General features: G+C 47.5%; 1 protein-coding gene and 1 pseudogene across 1 annotated transcript in view; one reads left to right on the top strand and one right to left on the bottom strand.

Moving 5' to 3' along the window:
• Positions 1-219: 219 nt before the first annotated feature.
• Positions 220-21527, top strand: part of CHST3 (carbohydrate sulfotransferase 3) — a 60158-nt gene continuing 38850 nt past the window's right edge. The window contains exon 1 of the mRNA XM_041748086.1: positions 220-385. The gene's annotated coding sequence lies outside the window, so the exon portion shown is untranslated. The remainder of the gene's footprint in view (positions 386-21527) is intronic.
• On the bottom strand, positions 15510-16722 carry LOC121486799 (annotated as a pseudogene).

Here is a 21527-nt window from a genome sequence, read left to right as displayed (position 1 = left end):
TGGCCTCAGTCACCCTCTGTGATAGACAACATTCCTGTCTACCCCAAATACGCATGTTGAAATCCTAACCCCCAATGTGATGCCATTAGGAGGTGGGACCTTGGGGCAGTAGGTCGGTCATCCGGGTGGAGGCCTTGCGAATGGAGCCAGTGCTCTTTTAAAAGGGACCTCAGAGAGCCTCCTGGTGCTTTTCTTCTCCATGTGAGGCTATGATGAGACATCGACAGTCTGCATCTTGGAAGAGGGGCCTCTCTGGAACGTAACCATGCTGGCTTGTGGATCTGGAACTTCCAGCCTCTGGTACTGGGAGAAATACATTTCTGCTGTTCATCAGCCCCCCCACTCTGGGCTTTGTCAGCAGCCTCCAAGGACTGAGACACTCTGGGTGAGCAGCAGGTCCTGGGGGCCCTGGGGTTGGATCTGAGGCAGGGGCTCCTGCAGGGAAGCAGCCCCTGTGGCAAGTGTGGGGTCTGTGCAGGTCTCTTGGCTCCTCGCAATGATGAGGGAGAGGGACTGCAGGCATTTGTGGGGGTTTTGTTTTGTTTTGTTTTAAATTTATTTTTTGTATTTTTTTTTTATTGGAGTTCGATTTGCCAACATATAGTATAACACTCAATGCTGGGATCCCTGGGTGGCGCAGTGGTTTGGCGCCTGCCTTTGGCCCAGGGCCGGATCCTGGAGACCTGGTATCGAATCCCACGTCGGGCTCCCGGTGCATGGAGCCTGCTTCTCCCTCTGCCTGTGTCTCTGCCTCTCTCTCTCTCTCTCTCTGTGTGACTATCATAAAAAAAAAAACAAAAACAAAAAAAACACTCAATGCTCATTCGTCAAGTGCCCTCCTCAGTGCCGTCACCCAGTCACCCCATCCCCCCACCCACTGCAGGCATTTGGGGCTAGGCAGCAAGGCCGACCCTGCTCTGCTCAGGGCTGCCCCCTTGAGACGGAAACGTTGTTTCCAGTGCCCTCTCCTGATTTTCAAAAGTCTCTTCAGATATTCACGTCAGTAGAAAAATCCAAACTGCATTTCACACTTAAAACTCCATTTCACACTTAAATACAAGGTGGTCTTTTGCACCTTTTGAATCATACCCTGAGGATGCAAATTAATGGGAGACTATATTTTTTTCATAGGCAACCCCCCTGGGAGTTTTAGCCATTTCAGAAAAATCACAGCTCTAACCGAATGGGATTCAGGTCCCCAAAACAGGATCCTTGAAGCCACCTGCATCTGTGGTGGGGCATGTGTGTTGCGCTTGATGTGGCATGAGTGTGTGGCGGCCACCTTGCATCACATCGTGTCTGCTGGAGATGCACATACATTTACTATGACTTTCTTTTTCTGTTACTTGTTAGTTGGGGCATTATACTGTTCTTTTTTAAAAAAAATTATATGTATACATAAGTTCGATTATCTGCATGGAAGATTTTATAGTGAAATCCCTGAGACCCTATGGGGCAGTACTAGGGGAGTGCCTTTCTCACCACGAGGACATTTGATGATGCAGAAGCCATGGCAGGTCAAACTGCTGAAACCTCAGCAGGAAGCAAAGCAGTGGCCCCAAACTTGGAGGTCGCCACTGTATCCTGCATAGACACACACTCTCAGTGACAAAAAAAATGCCAGCATCATTCAAGAGTGTCCTTGATGAAACAGTAAAAATGGTTAATTTCTTTTCTTTTTTAAAGATTTTATTTATTCATTCATTCATGAGAGACACAGAGAGAGAGAGGCAGAGACACAGGCAGAGGGAGAAGCAGGCTCCCTGCCAGGAGCCTGATGCAAGATTCAATCTCGGCACCCAGGATCACACCCTGAGCCAAAGGAAGATGCTCAACCACTAAGCCACCCAGGCGCCCCTAAAAATGGTTTATTTCTTTCAATCTCTGCCCGTGAGTGCCTGATTTTTAATATTCTGTGTGATGAGATTGGCCATGTGTCTAGAACACTTGGGCTGGTAACTACGTGGACAGCTGTAGGGAAATGCACTTGTGAGCTTGTCTAAGTTGGAAGCAAACTAGCCTCTTGGTCCACAGAATATCATTTTTACTTGAAAGAGTGACCAACAGAGAAAGGGGCACCCTCTTGCACGGTTGGGAATGCAAGCTGGTGCAGCCACTCTGGAGAACAGTATGGAGGCTCCTCAGAAAGTTAAAATAGAGCTACCCTATGATCAGCAATTGCACAACTGTATATTTATCCAAAGGATACAAACATAGTGATTCAAAGGGACATGTGCACTCCAATGTTTGTAGCAGTAGTGTGTCCACAATCGCCAAACTATGGAAAGAGCCCAGATGTCCCTTGAAGGATGAATGGATAAAGAAGGTGTGTGTGTGTGTGTGTGTGTGTGTGTGTGTGTGTGTGTGTGTATATAGTGGACCGACTACTACTCAGCCATCAAAAACTGAAATCTTTCCATTTGCAACAAGACGGATGAAACTAGAGGGTATTATGCTAAGGAAATAAGTCAATCAGAGAAAGACAATTATCATATGATCTCACTCATATGTGGAATTTAAGAAACAAAACAGGATCATAGGGGAAAGGATGAAAAATAAAACAAGATGTCACTTCAGGGGAAAATGATCACATTCGTTGTCGATGAATCTGAGCTGTAAAGCAGAAGTCAGAAATTTGGAAAACTTGTATCCACCACTGTGGGCTTGACAGCTTGCTAATATTTAAAAACTTTTCTGATGAGATGAGTGACGATGTCAACAAATGTGATTTTTTTTTGCATTGTTTAATGATGTGTTATCTTTTGGAAGATCTGCACCATTCGGCAAACCAAACACTTCCAAGTGACCGATGCATGATACCTGGGTTAAAGATCCATTTCCAGTGCAAGATAGACCATGGATTTTAAAATAAGACAATACTGGGGCACCTGGGTGGCTCAGTCTGTTAAGCTGGCAGCTCTTGATTTCGGCTCAGGTCATGATCGTCCCAGGGCCACAGGATCGAGCCCTAGGTCAGGCTCTGTACTCAGAGAGGAGTCATCTTGGGGATTTTCTCTCTCCCTTTGCCCTTCCCCCCTTGCATACTCTCTCTCTCAAAAAAAAAGTCTTTAATAAAATAAAAATGTATGAAATATTCATGGATGTAGTTTCAGATTCCACATAGCAACTAATCTTTAAGAAACTTACCACTTCTTAAGTTCTGGTGTACTATCAAAGAAGAAAACCCACAATTATGGAAAGGCTATTAAAACCACTCCTTGGGGCACCTGGGTGGCTCAGTGGTTGAGCATCTATGTGCCTTTGGTCAGGTCGTGATCCCAAGATCCTGGGATCGAGTCTTGCATCAGGCTCCCTGCAGGGAGCCTGCTTCTCCCTCTGCCTATGTCTCTGCCTCTCTCTGTGTGTGTGTGTCTCTCATGAATAAATAAATACAATCTTTTTTTAAAAAATGAGTAACAAGCATTGGCAGGGACGTGGAGAACTTGGAACCCTCACCATACACTGTGGGTAGGAAAGTAAAATGGTGCGGCTGCTGTGGGGAAAAGTCTGGCAGTTTCTGAAATTGTTAAACCTAGAGAGAAACAATCCCACTCCTAGGTATATATACACGAGAGAAATGAAGACATGTGCCCAACATAAGAATCTGTGCAGAAAGGTTCACAACAGCATTATTGATAATAGACAAGAATAGAAACAGTCCGAATGTTCATCAGCTTATGAATGTGTAGATAAAATGTGGTATATCCATGGGTAGGAGATGATTTTACAATAAAGAAGAGTGAAGTTCTGATCCGTGCTGCACCGTGGAGGAACTTTGAAAACATTGTGCTAAGTGACAGAAGCCAGTCACAAAACACCATATGCCGGATACCATTTATAGGAAATGTCCAGAAGGTACAAATCTATAGAGATAGCAGATTAGTGGTTGTCTAGGGCTGGGGCTGGGGTGATGGGAATGGAAGAAGTGACAGTTAGAGGATGGGGTTTTTTTTTTTGAAGCCCCGAAAATGCTCCAAAATTAGATTTTGGTGGCTCACCTGTAGAAGTATGCCAAAATATGTTGGATGGCATGCTCCGAATGGCTGAAGTGTTTATAGCATATGAATTATAGCTCAATAAAGCTGTTAAAAAAATAGTCTCCCTTTTAAAAAAGCTGGGGTTAAGTGTGGGACGTGTTGGGGGTTAGTGTTGAGAACCCTGTTCTCTGGCCACCGGTTGCCGCATAGCATCTGGAAGGCGAGGAAGCTGGCACTTGCTATCTCAGGACTGACCACAAGAGGACAGAAGAACACAACGGTTCCCCGGCTAACCCTTGGGAACCCTGGCTCCTGCGCTAAAACCCCACACCCAGCTGGGGTCCCAGGGACAGGGGACCAGGAAGAGCCAGGCTGGTTCAGAAGGGACCTTATAGAGCTGCTCACAGTGATGCATGAAACGCCCCAATTAGCAGGCTAAGCTATTTCCTCCAGCTTCCATATAAGCAACCCTGGGGAGAGGCACACCCTAGACCCCTAAACCCAGAGGGGCTGAGGAGGGCGCAGGATTGGGCAGCAGCAATCTGGAATGTTATTGGATGCCAACCTTGGCCACTACTGCCTTGACTCTGGGAACCCCCGATGTATATAAAACTTTTAGTTGCTAGCAGGTGCTCGACAGAAGCATCCGCTCACATGTTTAATGAAGAAAAGATGTCCGAGCACCTGGAGAGTGCCAGAGGTTGTACCAGTCACTGAGGACACAGTGACGAGCAAGAAAGCCCCAGGCCCACATGGGGCTTCCAGTCTAGCAGGGGAGATACACCAGCAGCAAAATCCACCAAATTAAATAAAAGAAGAGCCAGCAGTTTTTTCAGGGTCGTGAAGGAGAACAGGTGCTCTTAGGACCCCGTGAGAGAGGGGCCTTGTTTATCCTGGGAGTCAAGAAAGAAACCTAAAGGGGCACCTGGCTGGCTCAGCAGGTGGAACATGGGATGCTTGATCTCCGGGTTGCGAGTTGGAGCCCTACATTGGGCATAGAGGTTACTTAAAAATAAAATCTTTAGGGGCACCTCAGTGGATCAGTGGTTGAGAGGCTGCCTTCAGCTCAGGGTATGATCCCGGGGCCCTGGGATCGAGTCCCGCATCGGGGTCCCCGCAAGGAGCCTGCTTCTCCCTCTGCCTCTTTCTCTGTGCCTCCCAAAATAAATAAATAAAATCCTTAAAAATAAATAAATAAAATAACATCTTTTAAGAAAGAAAGAAAGGAAGGTAAGAAGGTACAGATAGGAGTTCACCAGGTGACCACGGGAAAAGGAGAGTTTCAGGCAGAGCGAACAGTCTGTGCAAACACGTGGGGGTGAGAAAAAGCATGGTGCCCTCTGGGAGCCGAAGGAGGTGAGTTTTGTTGGAATATTTATCAGCTGTGAGGAGGAATGAAGCAGTCGTACGTACTACAGCATGGATGAACCTCAAAAAAATTATGCTAACTGTGCGAGGTCAGTCACAAAAGGTCACATACTATATGACACATGCTATATGATTCCATTTTTATGAAATATCCAGGCTGGGCAAATCCGTGAAGGCAGAAAACAGATTGCCAAAGTCGGGGCAGAGGGCAGGGGAGGTCTGCTTCAGGGGTGTGGGGGTTCCCTAACCACCCAGAGGTGACGGCTGTACAACACTGAAGGTGTGAATGCCACTGACAGGTGCACTTTAAAATGGTTGAGCTTACATCATGGGGACTTCACCTCGAGAAAAGAGTCCAGGGTGTGGAGCCGAGGGAGCTACAGGGAGACAGGCCAGGAAGGGGCAGGTAGGGCAGAGCCAGGTTCAGCGGGCCTGGGAAGGCAGGGAGGAGCAGGTGTTTGCTCAGGGTTGGGGAAGTCAGTGAAGGTTGACCTCACCTGAGTCAGGAGCTGGACGTCTGTCCCATGCTTCATCAGTGGCAGTGACAGGGACTCAGCCCCTTTCACGCAGCCGTCCTGTCACCGGGTTGTTCTGATGTGACAAGAACTTCCTTGTTTTGAGCTGAAATCCACCTGCCTGTTGGTGCCACCCGGGCCTCTGGGCAGCCTGCACTCTTTCCCACAACAATCCCTATGTAAGCCAGAGACCGAGATCCCTGTGGATCCCCTACATCCCTTTGAATATGCCCTGGTCCCACTTACTGCTCTTTATCTGATCTATCATGTTGCTTTGTCCGCCTGGGCACGTTCCTATGAACAGTCTTTCTCAAGGGGTAGAGTCCAGAACTGTACCCAGCCTGTCTGGTGTTACGGGAGATGAAGGCCAGAGAGCATGTGCCACCTCCTTTGCCTTGCACGCCATGCTCCTATCAATGCAATCCGAGAGCCCATCTAGAAGCCACCTCGCACTGCTGACTGATCAGAGTTGATGCCAGTTCAAGCCCTTAAACCTTTTCTCCCGTTCTCAGTCAAGCCATGTCACCCTGTTGCGTCATTCCGAATTGATTTTGTGGAGATTTCTGGACTCACGTTCATCTTGCTGGGCCTGGGCCCACTTTCTGGTTAGGAAGCAGATGGCTTGGTTCTGGACTGGGTCTGCCCCCAGCTATGTACCCTTGAGCAAACCACGGTACTGGGGTGTTCAAAGAGCCACCGAGCCAGAGGACCTGGGAGAGTGCCTGACTCAGCCTCTGCCTTGCTGCGTGCGTGACTCTGGACAAACCGCCTTGCCTGTAAAACAGATGATAATAGTGTGCACCCCTCGAGTGTCAGGACTGAATGGGGTATAGAGTCCAGCCCCCGTGGCCCAGCTCGGGACAGGGTGCCATTGCTTCACAGGCTGAAGGATTTTGAATGACCCTGGGCAGGTGGCATTGCCCCCTCAGGAAGGCACGAGGGGGAGGGACCATGCATTGCTTCAGCACACGCTTCTCAGGGGCCTGCTGTTCCCACGTGGGGCAGGTGTGCCAGGAGGACAACTCGGGCTCTGTGGCCGGTTGCCAGTGGGCCAGTGGCTGTGGACACAGGCTTGAGTAGGTGCTCATGCGGCCACCACCTGAGTGATCTTGGAGAGCTGGGAAGGCTCAGAGGCAAAATCCTGAGGACCCAGCCCCAGGCTCCTTGATGCCAGGCCTCGCTGCTGAGTGTGGGGCAGGGGGATGCGTGTTACTGGCACGCCCGCCTGGGGAGGGAGGAGATTGCCCAGATGCTCTCCATCCCTGGCGAGGGAGACACATGACTATGGGGAGCTGGGCTGCTCGCTCTCCTCCCTCCCCTGCTCTCTCCCTCCCCGCCTCCCATTTGCTGAACTCCTTACACATTTTTCCCCAAACATTAACTTTATGACTTAGTTTGGGTCAAGCAGGTGACAAACAATACCATGGATTCAATGTTCATTGTTGGAAACAAGGAAAGAAGGAAAGAAATATCACCCCTAGTCCTGCTCCTGAGAGAGGACCACTGAGAATATTCTGGAAGATATCCCAGTTTGTTTTTTTTCTTTGTGTGCATCCATTCTTAATTTTATTTTTTTTAGATTTTATTTATTTATTTATTCATGAGAGACACAGAGAGAGAGGCAGAGACACAGGCAGAAGGAGAAGCAGGCTCCCCGCAAGGAGCCCAATGTGGGACTCACTGGATCGATCCCAGGACTCTGGGATCATGCCTGAGCCAAAGGCAGACGCTCAACCGCTGAGCCACCCAGGCGTCCCTGCATCTCGTTTTTAAAGTTGATGTATATTTTTATGCAGTGAGGTTGTTCTTGTATACACTCTTCCACAGCATTGCCTTCGTAATCCATATGATTCCCATTTAAGATAGGGTAACTGAGGCAGAAAGAGTCCAGTGACTGTCAGAATGAGTGGGGCACAGATCCTCTGTTCCTGTCCAGGAGTCTTGACTCCTAGGACCACCTGGGCCACTCTGCATGGGGCCGTGGAGCAGTCCAGGACCTACATGGAACAGGCTTCCCCTGTCCTCTCTCCAGAGTATAGAGGACCCAGAGTCCTTTGTCAGTCCTGCAGAATGACAAAGATCTGAGCTCCCACGGGAGGGCCTCCCTGGCCCATTCCCTGCCCCTCCTGGACACACACCCTCTCAGAGCTGCTCATGGGGGCCTGAGCTAAGTGTCCCTGAGTTTTTCCTTAATGCTCAAAACCAGGGAAAAAACGGTTCAATAGTCACCCCAAATCCCACTACTCTACACATTATGCAGTAAGAAGTAACAATTTCCATTTTGCCCACCCTCCTGTCCCCTGTCTCTATCCTTTTCTAACTAGTTACCAGTTAGGTAACTAGTTACCAGTTAGTAACCAGTTAGGGCCCAGTCTCTTCAAATCCTGCCCCAGTTTATGTTGACACAGCTTTACATGTGAGCCTATAGAAAGCACACAGCAGAAGACATTTTCTTCCTTTCTTTTCAAAAGTGGGATGATGCTGTTAGTATTGATCTGCATTTTTTTTTCACTCAGTAATTCATCATGGACATTTTTTCACGTCAGTATTTGTAGATCTACTTTATCCTTTTAAATCATGACCTAGAATCCCATTACACATATACATGTTATTTTCGGTATGACAAGGTTGCCACAAACATATCTAAATCTAGAACTACATGCTTGCATCGACCTCTCACTGATGTTTCCAGGCTTGCTGTATTTCTGTGTGATTCATTCCTAGAAGTAGGATTGTTATTTCCATGGAAGGGGTTCATGGATATAACATTTTAGTACCTGCTGTAAAATTGCTCCCCTGAGAGGTTGGACCAATTTCCAGCCCCCTGGTGCAGAGGATGAGCATGCAGGGGCCCCCAGCACTGGGCTCCATCAGTCTTTGAACGATCTGCTGCTCTTTCTCCTTCATAAAACCAGAGGCCAGGCTGGTGGGATGGAGGAGAACTGAGGGAGGCGGTGTAGCTGGTTGAGTGGTGCCCCCTCGGGGATGTCCATGTCACAGCCCCCAGGCCCTGTGGACGTTACCTCACAAGCAGAAGGGCTTGGCAGAGGTGGTGAAGGTTATAGGCCTTGAGGTGGGGGGACAACCCTGGATTGTCTCACCATGTGAGCTGTGAACAGCAGAGAACCTTCCCTGGATTTGGTCAGAGGAAGCGGTGACCATGCAAGTGGGGTCAGAGAGATGTGAAGCTGCTGGCTTTGAAGATGGAGGCAGAGGCCACAAGCCAAGGAAAGTGGGTGGCATTTGGAGGCCACCATTTGGAAATGGTTTCTCCTGGGGCCCCCAGGAGAGGATGCAGGCCTGCAGCCACCCTGATTGGAGCCAGGGAGCCCCAGGCAGGACTTCTGCCCATAGGACTGTGCAGTGTTGGCTTCGCCTTGTTTTAAGCCACTAAGTTGGTGACCACTTGTTATGGCAGCGCCAGCAAGCGGAATCGTTGCCCCCTGCCAGCCACGCCGGCTCCGAGGCCCTCCACCTGGGAACCACACCCAGAACCACCAGGCTCCTTCCTGCTTCTGTGCTGATTCTCCCACCGAGGAGGCCCTGTGTCCTCCCTCTGAATGGTTTCCTTCACCTCCTCCCTTCCAGCTCCCCACCCCACCCACTGGAGCCCAGTCAGATGGCAGAGAGCTCTTCTTCCTACCATGGGAATCGGGTCATACAATCCACACTTTTTTTTTTTTCATGCCTTCCCCCCTCGACAATGATGGGAATGTCTTCCTATGTCAGTGTCTATAAATCCACATTGTCCTTTTTAAGAGCCGCATAGTTTTCCGTGGATATATATATAATGTATTTTCCTAATCCCAGTTCTGCATGCAGGCAATACTGGATAAAATCCTTCTGCGAGGGCAGAAGGTAGTTCAGTCAGTTTAGTGTCTGCCTTTGGCTCAGGTCATGATCTCTGGGTCCCAGGATTGAGCCCCACATCAGGCTCCCTGTTTAGCGGGGAGTCAGCTTCTCCCTCTCCCTCTGCCCCCCACTCAAAATAAATTAAATCTTTAAAAAAAACATCCTTTTACAAACACCTTTGTGCACTTCACCTCTAATCTCTTGGGACACATTCCTAGCAGTGGAATTGTTGGATGTAAGGCCTACCCCTGTACCCTGCCCTCTTCTTCCTCACCCCCTCTCTTCTGAGCCTTTCTCTACAGTAAACAAAAGAAAAACATAAAAGTTGTCCATCCATCTGTACCCCAGCCACCTGGTTCCCCTTCCTGGAGGCAACTAATGTTATCATTTTCTAGAGAGTTCTTCCCAGGGGTAATCCAAATGTATATTCCTCCCCAGCCCATTTTTCACACAAATGGTAGTTGACTAGGTGCACTGCTCTGCCTTTCTAGAACATTTTAAACTCCAGGGTTCTTAAGAAAGATTAAACATAGCACACTATAAGCTCCAGAAATAGGCTTCAAAATATTATTCCAAGTTTTTGTCTGTTTTGGTTTTTCAATCAGGCCCAAAGATGGGACAAAAGTGAAATAACTAGCATTTGAATTTTAAATCTTCTTTCTTGCCTAGATCGTCTCTGGAAAAGTGGCTCTTGGCTGGCCAACAGGTGAGGCAGGGCCGGGGTGCAGAGGCCACCCTGAGCGGGGCTGGCCCTCCTGCGGAGACTACTCACAGCCCCATTTGTGGCAGCTGGTTTGACTGCAGAGCTACATGCAGAAGGGAGTGTGACCCTGCCACCAGTGTCTTGCCAAGGCCATGTCTGAAGCTGCCCCAGTTCTCTAAGGGGACATGCCATTCCTCACCTCCCAACCTTGGCCATGGATTATTTTTATCCATCCCAGTCACCACTTAGCCTGGCAGCCCTGTAATTTGGAAGCCTGACCACTTCTCTGCTGCAATTCCCCAGCAGACACTCAGACCTCGAGACGGCCCCTTGACGTGCACTTTGGCTATGCTCTGCAGCCAGAGGTCTCTTTTGCAAATTAAAGTCAGGGCTCAGTGCTATGGAATCAAAAATGGGGTAGGAGAGGGTGTGGAGGCTTCTGGATTTTCTGCACCTGCCTTGTCTCTATCACCAAATTGGTCTCAGTTATTTTAAGAATATGCTTGTGCTGTCTTTTCTGAAAGGAGATAGGTTGGTGCTGAGCACGAGGCTGGCTTTACAACAGGGAGGCTAGGGGAGCATCAGGGGAGGTTGCTCAGGCTCAGGGGTACCCTTCAGTAAAGTGCACCCCTGTTTTTCTTTTTCTTTTAAAGATTTTTTTAAATTATTATTCATGAAAGACAGAGAGAGGCAGAGACATAGGCAAAGGGAGAAGCAGGCTCCCTGCAGGGAGCCCAATGTGGGACTCCATCACGGATCCCCGGATCACGACCTGAGCCAAAGGCAGATGCTCAACCGCTGAGCCACCCAGGCATCCCATACCCTAGTTTTTCCACACCTGGTGTGTGTCCACTTGTGCGCATGCCGACTTTTCTGGCCAGCCTGGCTTGGCATCAGTGACATGCTCTCCTGCCTCAAGGAAGACTCAGGGACGCTTTGTGTGCCTGTCATGTTCTTTCACTAAAACCCAACTCCCACCATGCCACTCCTCGAACATCCACAAGATAAGCCCCAACTCCTCAAAATGAAGGGAATTTAGTATATTACTAGGGACTTACAGAGTACCCGACACAGAGTTGTTTTGGTTTTGGCAGATTTTCATTTATTTAATGAGTATTAGTGTCTCCATATGCACCAAAACCTTAACAAGAGAAAAAAAGAAGACCTCGTAATAAAATAAAATCAGAAACTAGATGGACTTCTTTGTTAGATTGTTTTTCACTTACTCATGGTGAGTCTTTGGCTGAGAAATATGTCCTTTTTCTGGCGTCATTTACTCTGCTTGGTGAAGGTTTTGTGGTGTTATTCGATCCTCACAACATCCTTGGGAGGTGGGCATGCTTCATTGTGGGTCACAGATAAGGAAAACAAGGCTCACATTTGGGCCAGGAGCTTTGCCCAGGCCAGAGACCCTTCTGAACACATTATCTAAAATAGTCTCCCTCTACCCCCCCACCCCATGCCCCCAACCATGAATCCTTCTCTGTCCCTTGCCCTGGGTCATATTTGTTCATTGCCCTACCCTCTACTTGCTAGCATGGCACACCACACTCCTCTTCATTCCATTATATTATTTGATTGTGGCCTGTGGCTCTCATTAAACTAAAGCCTTTGAGGTCAGGGAGCTAGCTGGCCGGCTTTGATCACAGCTGCACCCCAGGACCCAGACCAGGGACAGCCCTCTGTGGGCACTCAACAAATTTTGTTGAATAACTTCAGGGCCAAAGCCTAGATTCAGACACAAATCGGCCTGGTTCCAAAGTGGGTGCTTTTTCTATCCCATCATCCTGCCAAAGAAAGCAAGGCGGCTCAGGGAGTTTCCATGATGGATGGAGCCAGCTGAAGGCGGAGCTCAGGATCGGAACCAGGTTCCCCAGTCCCAGGCTTTCCTGGTGGGTTTCCCAGCAAGAGAAGCTGCAAAGGACGTTGCCACCACCCATGTTCCTTCCTCCCACCTTCTGCCTGGAAAGTTTCAAGCAGAGGGATTTGAGTGTTTGATGGGTAACTGGGATATTCTTTTCTTTTTTTTTTTAAGATTATTTATTTATTTATTTATTTATTTATTTATTTATTCATTCAAGAGAGACAGAGAGAGAGAGAGAGGCCGAGACATAGGCAGAGGGAGAAGCGGTCTCCCTGCGGGGACCCTGATATGGGACTCGATCCCAGGACCCCGGGATCATGACCTGAGCCAAAGGCAGACACTCAATCACTGAGCCACCCAGGTGCCCCTACCTGGGATATTTCTAAGCATGGCAGTAGAGCCTATTCAAAGTCTCTAGCACAGTGAGGGTTACTAATCTGACTACCCTGGTATAAACTACCCCCCCACCCCCACCCCACACACACAGCCACAGAAGCAGACTCCTGGCCAGCTTGGGCCCTGTTGCTAGCCTATAGTTAAGAGTCAGATGGGCCTTTGTGCTTTTCAGCAGCCCCTGGAAGGCATTCTTGTTACCATAGAAACTGGGCCCATTGGCTTCTTTCTGAAGAAATCTCTGGACAGTATCCCATCAGCCCACAAACCTCTGCTTCCCAAACTGACCCTAGAGAGAGAGATGCCAAGTGGGCTGAGGCCTTCAGGGCTTCGGGGGTGACCTATTGACCCAGTTTCTGGTCAAGATCCCATGGGGTGTCAGGCTGGCTCAGTGGGTAGAACATGAGACTCTTGATGTCGGGGTTGTGAGTTTGAGCCCCATGTTGGGTGTAGAGATTACTTTTTAAAAAAATGATCCAGAGGCATCTGGGTGGCTCAGTCAGTTAAGTGTCTGACTCTTGATTTCGGCTCAGGTCATGATCAGGATGGTGAGATTGAGCCCTGTGTCTGGCTCCCTGGCTGGGTGGGGAGTCTGCTTGGGATTTTCTCCCTCTGCCTCCCCCATCCCCCTGCACACACACGTGTTTCTTTCTGTCTCTAAAATAAATAAATAAATCTTAAAAAAAAAATAAAAGATCTGAAGACAGGAGACACTGACAGGCATTGGCTCATCTGCCAGGGAGGTGTGGGTGGCTGGGACCCTGTGTTCAAAGTGGGGAAACAGAGCTGCTCATCCAGAGTGTGGGGCCTGAGGATAAAGGGATGTCCCCTCCACTGTATCTTTCACATAATGACAGTAGCCGTACAATAAGCACTACGCCCAGTCGCTATGCTAAGTACCCGCGCTGCAGAGCCTGCTGCTGCCCCATCTTACAGATGAGGTATCCTGCCTCTCATGCTGACTGCCTCGTTCTGGAACACTTAATGCATGTCTGTCCTGCCACCAGCATCCAAGCTCTCCAGTTCGGGGACCATGTGTCGAATCTACCTCTGTCTCCCCAGCACCAAGCATAGGGCTAGACATGTAATGGGGCCTGGCAAATGTTTGTTGAGTGAATGATTATAAATTGCAAAGCTCTCTTCCAGTATGATTTTTATTTCTTCACTCCTTTTCCCCTACTTTTGGCTCCTCCCCAATAATCATGCCTGTCTTGATGGCTCTACTTCCCTGACATCCTGAAAGGCTTTGGAATCTATGCATACTAAGGGTTGATGTCAGAATGGCAAAGAATGCAATCTTTATTTTTTTTTAAAGATTTATTTATTTATTTATTTATTATAGACAGAGAGAGAGAGAGAGAGAGAGAGAGGTAGAGACACAGGAGGAGGGAGAAGCAGGCTCCATGCAGGGAGCCCAATGCGGGACTCAATCCCGGGACTCCAGGATTGCGCCCTGGGCCAAAGGCAGGCGCTAAACCGCTGAGCCACCCAGGGATCCCCAAGAATGAAATCTTTAGAGCCAGATCGCTTACATTTGAATCTTGGCTCTGCTATTGACTAGCTGGGTGATCTCAGCATCAGTTTTCTCACCTGTAAAATGGGGATAATGGTGGTGATGATGATATCAGTGATGATGGTGCACTGGACACCTCTTAGGGGTGACTTCAGATGCCCTTGGCCTCTGCTATCATTCATTCTAACCACTGCAGTGGCAACTAACTCTGAATGGACTGTGAACGGCCTCACTTGGGCACAGTCTGATAGCACCTGGTCTTGTGTCCACACTGCATGCTCTGGCTTCCTGTCCTGGGGCTTCTCCGAGGCCATCAAAGCATGAGATGCCGCAGGGCTCTGCTTGGTGTCTGCTGCTGTGGAACCAAGAAGTGTTTGTGGAGTGGGGGAAGAGTTCTTTGGGGTGGACACTCCAATGGGAGACAGGAGCTAGTAGATAAATTCTTTCTCCTTTTTACCCTGGTCCAACTGTCCTGAGGTACATTTTAGATGCCTTCTTGAAGAATATTCCCAAGGGATAGGACATTCATTCATCTGCTTTGGAGGTAGAGAGTTGGATTGCACAACTTTTTTTTTTTTTTTTAAGGTTTTATTTATTTATTCATGAGAGACACAGAGAGAGAGAGAGGTAGAGACATTGGTAGACGGAGAAGCAGGCTCCCTGCAGAACTCCATCCCAGGATCCTGGGATCACGACCTGAGCCAAACACAGACACTCAACCACTGAGCCACTCAGGTGCCCCTGGATCACATACCTTTATATCAACTCTGCCTCCTTCCCTACTCCACTCTGTGCTCCTCTCTCCAGCTCCATGTGGCCTCTCCTCCTAACAAAGCAGTAGGCACCAGCATTTGGCTTCTTAGACTTTGCTTTATATGAATCCAGGTGAGACAACCATTATTTTCTTCTAAGAGTTTGTGAGAAGGTGAAATTAGCTCATTCATGTGGAGGGCTTAGATCAGGGTCTGCCCCCAGTAGGCCTTCTGTCTCACTACTGAGCGGGGCTCTCCCCTTGCCCCCTTTCCCATATTTGGTCAATCACAAGGCCTCACCCATGCCACCTCCTAAAGTCATCTTGACAAGGCCCACCTCTCTCCATCCCCATAGCCATCATCTTGTCCAAGCCACCACCAGCTCCTCACCTGGACCCAAACTGGGTGTTAGCTAACTCCAGCCTTCCCTGGCCCAGCCCTCCTCTCTTCCATGTGCTCAATGACCTCCCTAAAGTAAAAATCTGGTTGTGTCACTCTTTTACTTTAAATCTCGCCATTTTCCCCTATTACTCCTCAAAACTGTTTAAGCTCTTTATTTATTTTTTTTTTTATTTTTTGCAGAAGACAAGACCACCAAGTTTTATTTATTCAAAAGGACATTTCCAGTTGCACAAAGAGGCCACAAGTTAGTGTTGTTAAAAAAAAAAAATCAAACATCTGCTAATCAAGTGCTGCATTTAATGAAAACCACCTTAGACAGAAAAGGAGATAGGAGAGAACTATAGAGAACTCGCCACTCAGACGTGAGTTTCTGTGGTTGAGCATATCCCCTCCATTGACATGCTGGGCACCACTGGACAGCCAGTCACTGTTGTTGAAGCAGCAGAGCTGGAGGTGCTGTCACAGGTCAGCAGACTTGCTGGCCCAATGTACGGAACTCAAGGAGGCACTTGGAGATGAGGAACTTGCGGATGTAACATCCCAGGAGGTGGGGGAGGTTGGGAACCCGTCTTCCGCTGCAAAGGCTGATCACCCGAGGGCAAATTATCCAAGGGCCCTATGCAGCCTCATTTGGGTCCTGACCAGCTGGACCCTCCGTATTCCAACAGCAAGAAACACTAAGGACAATTAAATTCATGCCTATCCCTCCCTCTCTCTTCTTCCCTCTAACCCTTCAAAGAAGATATTACAAGGGCAATAGTTCTGAGCTCTCAGGAAACAGGGTCTGGAAACTTCTGGAGGCTGAGAGGCATAAAATGGTGGTGTGGAAATTCCTTTCATCTTATGGCACTGATTTAGGTTAGACTGGATTTCTCCTGCCCTCCCTCCACTTGTGCTCTCTCACCCCCAGATGGACATACTGGCTTAAACAGCACTAGCCTTCAATCTGAACTGGGATTTCCCAGCAGAAGAGATGCTGGTTGTTGTCGCCCAGAAGCATCCACTGCACCACCAGTTTTATAGGGGGGTATTCGTTCTTCACTGGCAGTTTGTTCAGGTAGCTGTAGGTCTTATCTTTCTGGATGGGGCAGTTGATTCCACTCTTACAACCATCAGCCTCAGGAATGGGAAAGGGAACTGCGACGCCCAACACGATGCCATGCACCACGGCTTTGCTACTTTGAGATGGAATATTACTGGTGAAGGTGACATTGACACTGTAAGATTGGCCTTTGTGCAGTTTGCAAGGCTGGGTAGGGCATGGGTTCACATTCAGTTCTTTTATAACTCCAACTGCAGAACCACAGTCCTTGAAATGCACCGGCTCCGCCAGGGCCGAGGCGCGAGCGCCAGGAGCAGGAATGCGGCGACCAAGAGACACATCGCGGCTAGACAGGTTCCAAGCGCTCCAGGGAGCTGTTTAAGCTCTTTAACGTAAGGAGACCCAAGACCGACTTTCCAGGCTCCTCTCTGGCTACCCCCTCTGCTCCAAGCAGCTTTCTCTTCCTTCTTCCTGCATTGTCTTCCTGGGATAGTCTCTGACTGTCCTGTTTCCTTCTTCTCCTGGATGACATCAAGTATCAGCAGAAATAGAGAGTCTTTCAAAGAAGTTTCTATTGAAGAAAATTTCAAATACATACAAAGTAGAATAGTATAATGAGCCTGATGTACTCAGCATCCAGCTTGAACAATAATCACTACCTGGCCAATCATGTCTCATCTGTAGTCTCCCCAGCACTCCTTCCTCCTCTTCAGATTATCTGGAAGGAAATCCCACACATCATGCATACCAGTTCATCTGTAACTATTTCATTGTGTACCTCTATAAGATAAGGACTGTCTCACAAAAATAGTACCACAACCTCATTATCACATCTATAAAACTTAACTATAGTTCCTTAAATCATCAAATATGTTATCAGGGTTCATATTTTACCAGATATTTTATAAATTGAAAAAATAGGGGGCGCCTGGGTGGCTCAGTGGTTGAGTATCTGCCTTCAGCTCAGGTCATGATCCCGGGGTCCTGGGTTCGAGTCCCACATCAGGTTCCCCACAGGGAACCTGCTTCTCCCTCTGCCTACGTCTCTGCCTCTCCTTCTATGTCTCTCATGAATATATAAATAAAAATAAAAATCTTTGAAAACAAAGTAGTGGGATCCCTGGGTGGCTCAGTGGTTTAGCGCCGCCTTCCACCCAGGGCATCATCCTGGAGACCGGGGATCAAGTCCCGCATCGGGCTCCTTGCATGGAGCCTGCTTCTCCCTCTGCCTGTGTCTCTGCCTCTCTCTCTGGGTCTCTCATGGATAAATAAATAAAATCTTTAAAAAAAAAAAAAAAGAAAAGAAAACAAAGTAGTTTATTTGAATCAGGATCCAAATAGTCCATACATGTGTTTGACTTATGTGTCTCTCTGATTTCTTATGGGATTTTTTAAAAGATTTTATTTACTTATTTGAGACAGAGAGAGTGAGAGAGAGAAAAAAATCATGAGCAAGGATGAGGGGCAGAGGGAAAAGCATATTCCCCACTGAGCGGGAGCCCAATGGGGGGCGTGATCCCAGGACTCTGGGATCATGACCTGAGCTTAAGGCAGACACTTAACTGACAGAACCACCCAGGCGCCCTGATTTCTTATTCTTAATTCAATTTCTTTTAATTTATAAGGTTCCCCTCCATCTCTTTCTTTTCTTGCAATCTTTATTTAGTTTCTGTAAATCTTCCATCTGTAGAAATTTCCACAATCTGGATTCTGTTAACCTTGATGGTAGGTATCATTTTAGCAATCCTCTGTTCCTTGTATTTCCTTAAGTGAGCTATTAAATTCAGGGGCCCCTGGGTGCCTCAGTGGTTGAGCATCTACCTTCGGCTCAGGTCCTGATCCCTGGGTCCTGGGATGGAGTCCATGTCGGGCTCCCTGCATGGGGCCTGCTTCTCCCTCTGCCTGTGTCTCTGCCTCTCTCTCTCTCTCTCTCTGTGTCTCTCATGAATAAATAAATAAAATCTTTATTATTATTTTTTAATTTTTATTTATTTATGATAGTCACAGAGAGAGAGAGAGGCAGAGACACAGGCAGAGGGAGAAGCAGGCTCCATGCACCAGGAGCCCGATGTGGGATTTGATCCCGGGTCTCCAGGATCGCGCCCTGGGCCAAAGGCAGGCGCCAAACCGCTGCACCACCCAGGGATCCCAAATAAAATCTTTAAACAAGAAAAAAAATAGTTGTTAGATTCAGGTTTATTTTTTTCTCTTCCTCTTCTGCTTCTTTTTGGCAAAACTATTTAATAGGCTATATTTTGTCCTTTCATTAGGAGATGCACAATGTCTGGTGATCTTTCTTTTTGTAAGAAAAAGATTTTCTTTTTGTTTCTTTTGTTTATGGTATTAACAGCCATAGATGATCAATGCCCAGATTCCTTAACTCATTAGGGATGCAAAATGGTGATACTTCTATTCTATGATTCCTTCTTTGATTATTAGCTAGTGTTCTGGAAAAGAAGAACGACCTCCAAAGGCCAAAGGAGCCTTAAGACCCAAGAAAAAGGCCAACAAGTCCAGCTTGTCGAGAAATATTTTATTAAGGGGCCGGCTGCAGGAGGAGTAGATCTTCCACAACCCCACCTCCCTTAAGTTCACCTAAAAGAAGAATGTTGAAGAAGAGATGTGGGTCATAGTCACATCTCCAGGGCAGATCAAGGACAAAGCCTTCCGCTCCAACCCCCTCCCCCCTAAAGGTGTGGTTAAACAAAAGGAAAGAATGTGGGAGGGGGGCTGAGCTCAAGAAACTTTCAGGTCACAGCAAGGTCATCATGGAGGATTTGCCCAAAGATTAGTCTGGTTCACACAGCTGGGACATTTCACAAGACTTAATGCCAATGATTCACCAATCTTTTTGATTTTCCGGCATCTGTTCTCTAGTGGATTATCCAGAAGGGGTTCAAGGGAAGAATATTCCTCAGGCTTTTCCATGTCTGTAACAGTTTGGCTCTTATCCTTGATGGTCAGTGTCACTCCGTGTTAAATCTGTGGTTCACATGTCCTGAAATACTATATTGTCTTATATTAAACATGACATTGTCTTCTGACATAAAGCATCGCTGTTGACAGCCAGATGGCAATTTGCTTTTCCTTCTTTCATCAGAGAGTGGTATGGTCTGTTTGCTTGGATGTCCTCTATTTTTTTTCTTTCTTTTTTTTCTTTCTTTTTATTCTTTTTAAAAATATTTTTTATTTGAGAGAGAGACAAAGCACGAGCAGGGGGAGGGGCAGAGGGAGAGGGAGAGAGAGAGGGAGTAGGAGAAGCAGGCTTCTTCTGGAGCAGGGAGCCCCGTGTAGGGCTTGATCCCAGGACCCCAAGATCATGACCTGAGCCCAAGGCAGATGCTAAACTGACTGAGCCACCCAGGCGCCCCTATTCTTTTTTAAAGATTTTAGTTTGGGACACCTGGGTGGCTCAGTGGTTGAGCATCTGCCTTTGGTTTGGGGTGTGATCTCGGGGGTCTGAGGATAGAGTCCCACGCTGGGCTCCCTGCGGGGAGCCTGCTTCTCCCTCTGCCTGTGCCTTTGCATCTTCCCTGCGTGTGCCTCATGAATAAATAAATAAAATCTTTTAAAAAAAAGATTTTAGTTTTAAGTACTCTATACTTCACATAGGGCTCGAACCCACAACCCCGAGATCAAGAGTTGCATACTCCCCAGAGTGAGCCAGGCACTCCTTTATCTTTCTTTCTTTCTTTCTTTCTTTCTTTCTTTTTTTTTTTTTAAGATTTTATTTATTTATTCATGGGAGACACACACACACACAGAGAGACAGAGACACAGGTAGAGGGAGAAGCAGGCTCCATGCAGGGAGCCCAACATGGGACTCGATCATGGGTCTCCAGGACCAGGCCCTAGGCTGAATGCGGCACTAAACTGCTGAGCCACCTGGGCTGCCCCCTTTTATCTTTCTTTAAAAGCCCAGCAGTCTTCCCAGACTTCAGTCTCTGAGTTGCCAAGCCAGGTATACTGCATGCCTCCTCAATATGAAATTTCAGGCCATGCTCTCTCTGAGGAACAGTTTTTTGAATTACAGCTTTTCATATTTGTTCTATTCCATTGTTTTGGTTTTCTTTAAGGCTCTTTGTGGATTTCTATTAACATGGATAGTGGATCTTCCTTTGCTCTGTACGCGGATCACTTACCCCTAAATCTCTTTTATCCCTTGGTTTTATTTCTAGATGTTAAAATGGTTTCCTCTCAGGGTGTCTGGCTGGCTCAGTCAGTAGGGTATGTGACTCTTGATCTCGGGGTTGTGAGTTTAAGCTTCATGTGGGATATAGAGATTACTTAAAAATAAAATCTTCGGGGATCCCTGGGTGGCGCAGCGGTTTGGTGCCTGCCTTTGGCCCAGGGCGCGATCCTGGAGACCCGGGATCGAATCCCACATCGGGTTCCCGGTGCATGGAGCCTGCTTCTCCCTCTGCCTGTGTCTCTGCCTCTCTCTCTCTCTCTGTGACTATCATAAATAAATAAAAAAATTAAAAAAAAATTATAAAAAAATAAAAATGAAATCTTCAAAAAATAAAATATAAAATGCCTTCCTTTCTATCTCATTTTTCTCTTAGAATATTATCTTTTGTATTTCTTCTCTCTTCTGTTTTTCCTTTTTTCATCTTCATTTCTGAAAAGGTTTCTTATTTTACTTTTTAAAATATTTTATTTATTTATTTGAGAGAGAGAGAGAGAGTAAGAGAGAGAGAGTGGAAGAGAACATGAGCAGGGAGGAGAGGGAGAGGGAGACTCCTCGCTGAGCAGGGAGCCCCATATGGGGCTCAATCCCAGGACCCTGGGATCAGGACCTGAGCTGAAGGCAGACGCTTAACGGACTGAGCCACCCAGGTGCCCTGGTTTCTTATTTTATATTTAGTTATTTTCTGACTTATCATCACTTTTCCCCATTTTTTTTTCCTCATCACTTCTGAGTTTCTCTAATTTCAATTTACATCATTTCACAACTTCTATCATTTTTCTAAAAAAGATTTTATTTATTCACTCATAAGAGACACGGAGAGAGAGAGGCAGAGACACAAGCAGAGAGAGAAACAGGCTCCATGCAGGGAGCCTGACATGGGACTTGATCCCAGGTCCCCAGGATCACGCCCTAGGCTAAAGGCGGTGCTAAACTGCTGAGCCACCCGAGCTGCCC

Source organism: Vulpes lagopus, chromosome 3 (genome assembly GCF_018345385.1).
Source record: "Vulpes lagopus strain Blue_001 chromosome 3, ASM1834538v1, whole genome shotgun sequence".
Lineage (NCBI taxonomy): Eukaryota > Metazoa > Chordata > Mammalia > Carnivora > Canidae > Vulpes > Vulpes lagopus.
This window is presented reverse-complemented; position numbering and strand designations above follow the sequence as displayed.